This window comes from Priapulus caudatus, unplaced genomic scaffold, assembly GCF_000485595.1.
Source record: "Priapulus caudatus unplaced genomic scaffold, Priapulus_caudatus-5.0.1 Scaffold585, whole genome shotgun sequence".
NCBI lineage: Eukaryota > Metazoa > Priapulida > Priapulimorpha > Priapulimorphida > Priapulidae > Priapulus > Priapulus caudatus.
This window is the reverse complement of record NW_014577646.1, coordinates 33,553-42,453: the sequence shown is the minus strand read 5'-3', so window position 1 is coordinate 42,453 and position 8,901 is coordinate 33,553. Positions and strand designations below refer to the sequence as shown.

Below are 8,901 nucleotides of genomic sequence, written 5' to 3'. Positions count from 1 at the left end.
CTGTTCCTGTGTGTGTGTGTGTTGTGGTGTGTGTGTGCTGTGTGTGCGTGTGTGGCGACGGTGTGTGTGGATGCTGGTGTGTTCCCGAGCCCAGCTGTTGGGAGCAGTCTTTATTGTGAGCACTCGCACATGGCTCCGTGACAAACTCCTAGGTCCACGTCAACCCAAAGATGCGATACGCATCTAATCAGGCGAATATACCGGTTCGCTGGCGAAGCCAGCCACTTGTCACAAAATTAGCTTGATCGCTGCTAGGTCGCTACCACGTCCGCCACAGAGACGCGAGACGACGTACAGGCGTAACAAGGGACGCCATGTGCTCTCTTGACTACCCCATATAAGCCCATGGAATATTGCAGTCCATCATGCAGCGAGCAGTTCCCACGCTGCCGAACTGTCTGGCCCTGCCCCACCACCAGTAGGCGACACCCACCGCGGATAGTGTGAGTACCCACTTCGCAGTTAGGAAAGGCCTCCGCGACCTCTACTTTTACCGCTGCCGAGTCTGGCCGCTCCGCTCACACTAGAGACATTCTCGACGCTATGAACCGTGTAGAAACGACTTTGTGTGGCGCGACATTTTTTGGCCTGGATTGTACCAATTTTCATGTGTATGTTTGCTAATTCGGCCTGCACTACCAATTCGGGCTTAGCGTAAGCCTATTATGTTATTATGTGGTTCACCTTTATGACAAGGGCATCGTGTCGAGTTACAAACTGTATAATGATGCGACATTATTGCATATATTTCGTTAGTGTGACAAGCATCACGATTTTTCTATATATCAGGGGGATAATGGTAAAATCTTGTGCGCGATTTCAGTTGTTTGTATTCAAACATGGATTTATTTCAGTCACATTTAACCCAATTGCTAGTTGGACCACAAAAAAAACAACTTACCTTTTTTTCCTGTTTGCCTACGACTGCTGGACATGCGGCATAACCATCAGCAAATACCCACAATCATATATCTCGATGTCTACAATTTGTTGTTACTTAAGCGCACGCTGTGAGTGATGTAGATGTTTATGTCATACGTTCCGATAGCATGTGCGCGCGCGGACATGCAGTAGTTCCAGTATTTTCATGTATTGATATTTGAACAACAATATTGAATCCTTCAACAATAATTGTTTCCCTAATCCTTTTTGCTGCACTAGACTTTTTCTTGCTCTTATAAAACAGAGTAAACTTATTTAGTCGTGCATTTTCTGTTCACTTTGGTCGCAGCGGTAAATATGAGAGTCGCATCTATCGATTTAAAATGGAATTCTCGTCCTGCATGGTATGGTATGGTCAAAGGTTTCTTGATTCAATGTTGATGCCGTATGGGATGAACCGGGTACTTTAGTTCTGGTTAGTATTTGCGGCATTCGTGCCTCTTATTCGATTACTCTACCTAGCTTAAAAACAGATTAGAAAAATGTGAGGTGTGTGTGTGTGAGTCTGTGTGTGTGTTGTGTGTGGTGCGTTTGTGTTTGTGTTTGTTTTGCTTTGTGTCGTGTGTGCTGTGTGTGTGCCGGTGTGAGGGGTTGTTGTGCTGTGTGTGTGCTGATGGTGGGTGTGCTGTGTGTGCCTGTGCTCTGGGGGTGAAGTCGGCAATAAGCCCGTAGCCAGCGTAGAAAAAAAAGTGGTGTTGTGTGCTGGGGGGGGGTTCTTATTACAACAGCCAGCTGAACACTTTATCACTGATCGCGAAACAGGCATGAATGGCTGGGGCAAAACCGAACAGCCGCTCGCACCTGTCTCTGATTCCGCGAAGCACCCTAGGGGCCCGGGGTGTGTGGGGCGCGGGTTCTAAAGGTCTCGGGCGTGTAGATTAACCCAGCTCCCGATTACAAATGTTTTGAAAAGGTAATGGCCTCTAGGCTGGCGATCTTGGCTGCCAGCACTTGTCGTGAGAATGGTTATTTTACGGCATGAACTAATGGTGATGTCTTAGTAACATTTCGCCTCACGATAAGCTGACTTCTGCGACCCGATTTTCACGAGAGAGTAATTGACGTGTTTTAATATCCTGTGAGAGTCTCAACTCTTGTCAGCCTGTTATGCTTGATTTGTAATTAAGTTTAACATTAAAGTTATTTAAACTAATTTTAGGTGACTGTGCACTTGAACCGGTTACATTTTTGGGTCGGCTTATAAACAATGGGAGGCTATTTCCACATGGTCGTTATTGTAGCACGTAGGCCTAATGGTAGTATGACTGCTTGCCCAGCAGTGGAGTGCATTATTGGAAACTACGTTCCCAGGCGAAGTCAAACTTGAGCACACACCGGCTGCCGCTACGGTCAATAACTTCCATGACGTCAAGGAACACTAATATATACGCGACAATTAAGAATTGATACAATGGACTATGTTGTTATACGCGACAAACAATAAATAATCCCGCGGCTAACACCATAATTCTCTACCGCTTATAAGCATGACCGTTTCAGCAGAACTCCCGCAATCAGGCGTCGTCGGGGGGCGAGCGGGCGGGGCGCTCAGGATCCTCCTGGCTACGCCTGCCTGATGTGTGTGCGTGCATGCTGGGGTGGAGGGGGAGGGGCCTGTGTCGGCCTGTGCGGTGTGGGCTGTGCTGGTGGTGTGCCCGCCGCAGCGGGTGCGGCTGGGCTCGCTGTTGCCGGCTCCGGGCTGCTGCTTGTGGTGGCTGTGTGGCCCGTGTGTGTGGTGTGTTTGCTGACGTGTGCCTGTGTAGCTTAGCCCAGGGAGTGGTGGTAGTGTGACGTGCTGTGTGGTGTTGTGTGTGTGGTGTGACGTTTTGTGTGTGTGTGTGCGTGTGTGTGTGGTCGTGTATATGCAGGGTCGCTACGTTGATCGCCAATATGTAGCGGTAGGGGACGTTTACTGAACGCCAACCATGCTAGCCTTCTTTGCCTCCAGTTTTGGTTAAGATCCGCCACATTATTAGATACGGGATTATGGTGCCCAGAGTTTATTAACAATGATGAGACGGGGTCGTTGGGGTGATGGCAGCAGAAATGAGACATCTAGCCTGCCCACGCCCAATGACTCGCCAACTGTGGCGCCCTGACTTGAATAGTGGTAATCGACCGCGGTTTTCGTTCAAGTTGTTGATGAATAGAATTGTTAACACACATTCACATACTTCTACATCGGAAACCATTCATGATGCTCAATGCACGGTTTCGGAGGAGATACGTAAAACGACACTTCGGCTCCTTCCACTATTATATAGTAGATGCGTGCGTGCGGACTCACGTACATGCGTACTTATACAGGCGTTTGTGAGTGCTGGCTTACGTACGTACGCACGCTAGTGTGTCTTACCGTGTATGCGTTAACAGCTTCGCCTTTGACGTTTTCTTTGGTATAATGTTATATTCAAAAAATGATGTACGCGATTGTTTTTTTAACATTATTGTTAATATACACAAATGCAGCACACAGTACTTGCACAGATATCTATACTTACTATTCATTTCGTTTATATCGTTGTATATATGTTTGTTGTAGTATTATTGACGATTATAGTACATGCGATGCGGTCTATACCACGGAAATATCAAGATATTTTTAAGTTATGATATAATTTGGAAAGATGCCGTTTTAACTGGTGATATCAACAGCAAGCAAAAGACTGTCCTGTAGGTGCACTGTCATCGTGATAGATCATGAACGTCTGAGGATTTACACAGGTTTTATATTATATATGTTTGTCTGTATGAAGAATGATACAATAGATGGTCTGTCTAATATATGGATCTGTCTATGTCATAAACATAAGCGTCTGTCTATATATATATATATTGATAGTTTGTCTATTATATTATTACTCCAGTAAATGTATGTGTATTAGCATTCATGTTCCTATTACGAAGTACAATTATTCGGATCAGTAATTATGATAATACACAGAAATTGCTTTCCGATAAACGTTTTAGGAATTTATTTGAGCCAATGTTTATATTAAACTAATTCTACATTCAGGTACTTGTATAGATTCTACAAATTATTGGTAAGATTTTACGCTTTGCCCCGATATGGGGGTGAGATGTGAACATTTTGTTCTCACCGCTTACTATATATTGCTTATGGAATGACGGTGAAATTGTAAAATATCTACACTATCATCAGCATTATCTATCTTGAACGGAATCCCATGAGTCATGTCTGTACTCGAGCATCTACCTAAAAAGGGAAAACCATTCATGCGTAATGGACAATACTTGATAGCTTATGAGTACTTATGTCTCTGCGCAATTTGTTGAGATAGACACAATTTAAACATCGTATATAGGATGGTTACTCTACTATTAAATATGTTTGCAGGTATATGCCCATAGCTTATTATATGTAGCTTTCCGCGTCACGACCGTTGATTGCATAAGCGAACGTACTTACGTATAGTGTCGATATCAAATCTTCTAGCCGTAATATCTTCCTCTGTAACGGTTTCTACTGTAGCGGCCATATCCACCATAGCGGCCGTATCTACCATAATTTCGGCCGTATCCACCATAGTTTCGGCCGTATCTACCATAGTTTCGGCCGTATCCATAGCGTCTGGGGTAGTACGAGCGATGCCCATACCCACCATAATCAGTTGGTGTGACGGCGGCAACCTGACAATAACCATACATGTCTGAGATGAGGCTGTATAAATTACCAATTGGATCTAGTATAATGGCGTTAAACGTTAACAAGTATGTAATTAAGCAGACCAGTTTTTTCGAAACGTTTTCTAACAGATTATAATTTAATAGATTTACCGTAAAATAACATTGTTATTAATGTTAATAAGCATGGGTAAAATGAAATTAATCACGTGTTACTTGGTGAATTTGAGAAATAACGTTTGGCAAAATTATAGGTGAAAATGCGTTGTTGATTAAGCGAAATACAGTACATCACTCACATGGGTGGTTCTAGAATGGGGTTCAGGGGATTATAACGCTCCAGCCCCTCTTTCGCGACTGCACGGCTGATTACAAGCTTGTTTGGTGCAAAACATTTTTTCGGTTAAAATAGAGTTAAATACCTCGAAATCCAAACTATATAGTTCAAAATCAATCGGATTGCAAACGTAGGCCTACACTAAAAAAACAGTGTTGTATCTTCAACCCGCCCCTTATTAACATACATTGTAACAGGAATGGTTTGGTTTTTGTCATTTAGCTCCACTAATTCCGTCGTTCAGGATCAATATTTGACGCAGGCTCGTTAAAGATCAGAGAAATCTCTTGCTGATACAAAATGTATGTGGGACATTCTTACATTTCAGTTAGAGTTGGTGGGCCGAGTCCGTTGTCTACAACGGAGAATTTGTTACTACCAAGACAGTGATTGGAGGTTTCGCGTGTTTTAGGTGTTTTCAACCAGGTGTGTAAAAGGAAACTAAAGAATGCTTTGTGCTAGTTATTGGTAAACAGAGCGACGTCATCGAGTCGGATTGAAACACGCATTGTGAACGCGTTCCAAAACCTGATTAGCATCAGTGTCTTATGCACAAGTGCATTCACCAGTATCTGACTCTCACCAGCGTCCGTGAACCTTCGGCACAATTTTACCAGCTAAGTTTAATAATCGAATAAAACATAGATACCGTAAAAATCTCTAACTAAATGTATGGTTTATACGTACCATCAACATTAGGACAACGAGTACGCAGATTATAGATACGGCTTTCATATTGACCTGTAAACCAAATAAAGAAATGTATATTAACCGAAATATTAAACGATTTACTCTGTTTAATAACTATAGCCAACGGAACCTTGGCCAACAAAATTGATTAGGAAAGTAAAATTGTATTATTGTTAACAGATAATAGTTCAATGTCAATAGGAAATAAATAAAACATGCTTCTTAAAGTTTACGACTTAGAAAACCATAGAAAACTATTTACACTTACTTTTCGGCGAGCTCAGATAACAACTGACAGGGAAGCGCTGCAGATAATGTTGATGTTTGCATATCCTTATCTATTTATACAGTTTTGTGTGGGTGTGTGTTCTACGTGATTGTAGAAAACAGGTTGACCTTTCAGTATTATGCGGCACTACTTTTGCTGCCCTCCAACAACTTTATTATTTAAATCCTAGCAGATTTATTATTTAATGTGCCTGTCATTCATGTGCCCTGCATCACTTGCGCTTAATTAGTATGAACAGCATGCTTGGCTCCAGATGAGCACGAAGGTCACATGAGCCATCGTAAACTATAATCACTTGCCCAGTTATAGTGTCAGCCAAAGGTGAGGGTAAAGTTTGAGGATAGGAAAGGACGGATAGGATGCTTTTTCACGTGCATGAATTACTGCATAGGTTCACGCTACGTTGTCCACAACCTATTCGAATTTTGTAGCGGAAAAATAAAATACACTATCGCAATAGCAATTCTGATCAAAGTGGATTATAATTGCCAGTATAAAATCAAAGTCCATAGCTGAAATCGCCTGTCTACGACCCCGTTTATATGTAATTTATATCAAAGCGTCATAGAGAGAGATAACATCCACGCACGCACGCCGTCACACACTCATACAAACACACACGCACACATTCGCACACACCACACACACCGCAACACACACACACTCACTCACCTTCATGACACGCAGGCACACGCACACGCACGACGCACAGCACACACTAAAATACACACTCCACACGATCACACACACACACACACACAATGCACACCCACACACACACACACTCACGCACAACCGACACACACACACACACACACACACACACACACCAACACAGAGACAACATCACAACCACACATCCGATTGACACAACCACACACACACACTCACAACACACAGCCACACAACACAACAACCACCAGCAAACTGAGTCATGTATCCACCGGTGACACCAGACAGAGTGTACCAACCCATCACACACGACCCACCCATTGACCCACGACACACACACACAGCACCACAACACGACACACCATGTTCACACACACATACGCATGCACGCACACACCATACACCACACACCAACAACAACAGTGTACATCACAAGCCCGACCCACACACACCCGCACACACAAGCACACATACACCACATCACACGACGCACGACGCACGAGGACACGCACGCACGGCCCACGTCGACGCATCACACATACATACAGCACACACGACCACTTAACACACACACACACACACACACACACACACACAGCACCCGACACACACACACACACACACACAATGCACCGCAGCTTTACCTCTTCCACCATCTTTCGCTTCGTATTGTCTTACGCGCACGCAACCCCATAGTTGTACGCTGCAAACGAATGTAATTGTGTATGTGTGCGTTTTTATCCGTCCGTAGTAGACTCAGATGTCAACGTTCATGTGCTGAAGCCCTGTTCGCTTTAACGAGGATTGTAAATGTACAGACCATCTCTCCCCGCCCCGAGTAACCCTGTCTCTCTCTCCCCCGCTTTCAGGTGGTCCGTGGATGGTTCAGGGTCCGTGGGATGGCTTTCAAGGCACCGTGGCATGGCTTTCAGCCGGGTCCGTGGATGGGCTTCAGGGTCCGTTGATGGGCTTCAGTGGTCCGTGGATTGGGCTTCAGGGGGTCCGTGAAAGGGTTCGGAGGGTCCGTGGATGGGCTTTAGGCGGTCCGTGGACTGGCTTCAGGGGGTCCGTGGATGGCTTCAGGGTTCCGTGAACTCCAGTGTATCACAATTTTTGTGTTATGTGCTTTATCATTTTCTGAGGGAAGGGTTAGATAGCTTTCACCAGATTCTCAAAGGGTCCGGTCTGTACTTCCAAAAAGGTTAAGAACCACTCATTTCGAGCTGCTGCTGTTGCCGGTGGTGATGGTGCTGGTGGTTTGTGGTGATGCTGGTCTGCTGCTGCGCGGCTGCCGTGTGATAATGGTTGGTTGTGGTGATGCTGCTGCTGCAATCTCGGGTGTAATGGTGGTGATGTGGTTGGTGGTGATGCTCGCTGCTGCAGCTGCATGGTGGTGATGGTGGTGATGGTGCGTTGTGTGATGCTGCTGCTGCAGCTGGGTGAATGGTGGTGATGGGTGGTGTGTGATGCCTGCTGCGCTGCTGTCTGCCGCTGTTGATAATGGTGGTTTGTGGTGATCTGCGCTGCAGCTAGTAGGTATGGCGTGATGGTGGTTGTGGTGATGCTAGCTGCTGCAGCTGTGGCGATGATGTGTGGCTGGTTGTGGTGAATGCTAGCTAGCTCTACACAACACCCGTGGTAGTGGGTGAGGTGATGGTGGATGGTTTGGATGGTGGTGTGGTGGGCGCTGCTGCTCGTAGCGGTGGTGATGCTGCTGCTCGCTGTTGCTGCAGGTGGTGGTGGATGGTAGTTGTGGTATGCCCTGCTGCTGTCAGCCGGTGGTGATGGTGATGATGGTGATGGTGGTGATGGGGTGATGTGGTTGGTGGGATGCTGCTGCTTACCGGTGGTGATGCTGATGGTGGTAGTGTGGATAATTTTATTATAAGGTCGGGCGGCGCTGCTGTGGCCCGGTGTTGCGTGTTACGCCGGGCGTCGGCGGCGCGACTCTGCCGATGTAGGTAGGGTCACGGGGCAAGCGACGATGCGGAGTTTTTCTACCTTCTGCGCGTTTTGTAGAGTCACGTCATGTTGGCACTAGTGATAAATGAGGGTTAGACCAAGGTCGCGCACTATCTTCCCCCGCGTTCTATCCCTGCGACGATCCGAGGCGAGCGCCACAACACTGCAGGCTAGCTACTGCTGCTGCTAGCTCTGTGAGATATGAGCCGCGTTTTTTTTCCTGTTGCCTTCGACAAACCAGTTGTTGTTTATTAATTCTGAATATGACCGCACAGCGGCTGTCCGTTGGACGTGCACTCACGCCGCGCAAAACTGGATGGCGGACCGCGTAAGCGCCGTCTGTAGCCGAGAGCGCGCAACTTGT

At 45.9% G+C, this 8,901-nt stretch overlaps 1 long non-coding RNA gene across 1 annotated transcript; it reads right to left on the bottom strand.

Annotated features, from left to right (window-relative positions):
• Positions 1 to 3,889: 3,889 nt before the first annotated feature.
• On the bottom strand, positions 3,890 to 5,979 carry LOC106811877. The gene is made up of 4 exons (XR_001394221.1): positions 5,883 to 5,979; positions 5,612 to 5,665; positions 4,373 to 4,593; positions 3,890 to 4,159 (listed from the first exon to the last, which is right to left on the bottom strand). It is a non-coding gene; the product is annotated as an uncharacterized LOC106811877 (long non-coding RNA).
• Positions 5,980 to 8,901: the final 2,922 nt, after the last annotated feature.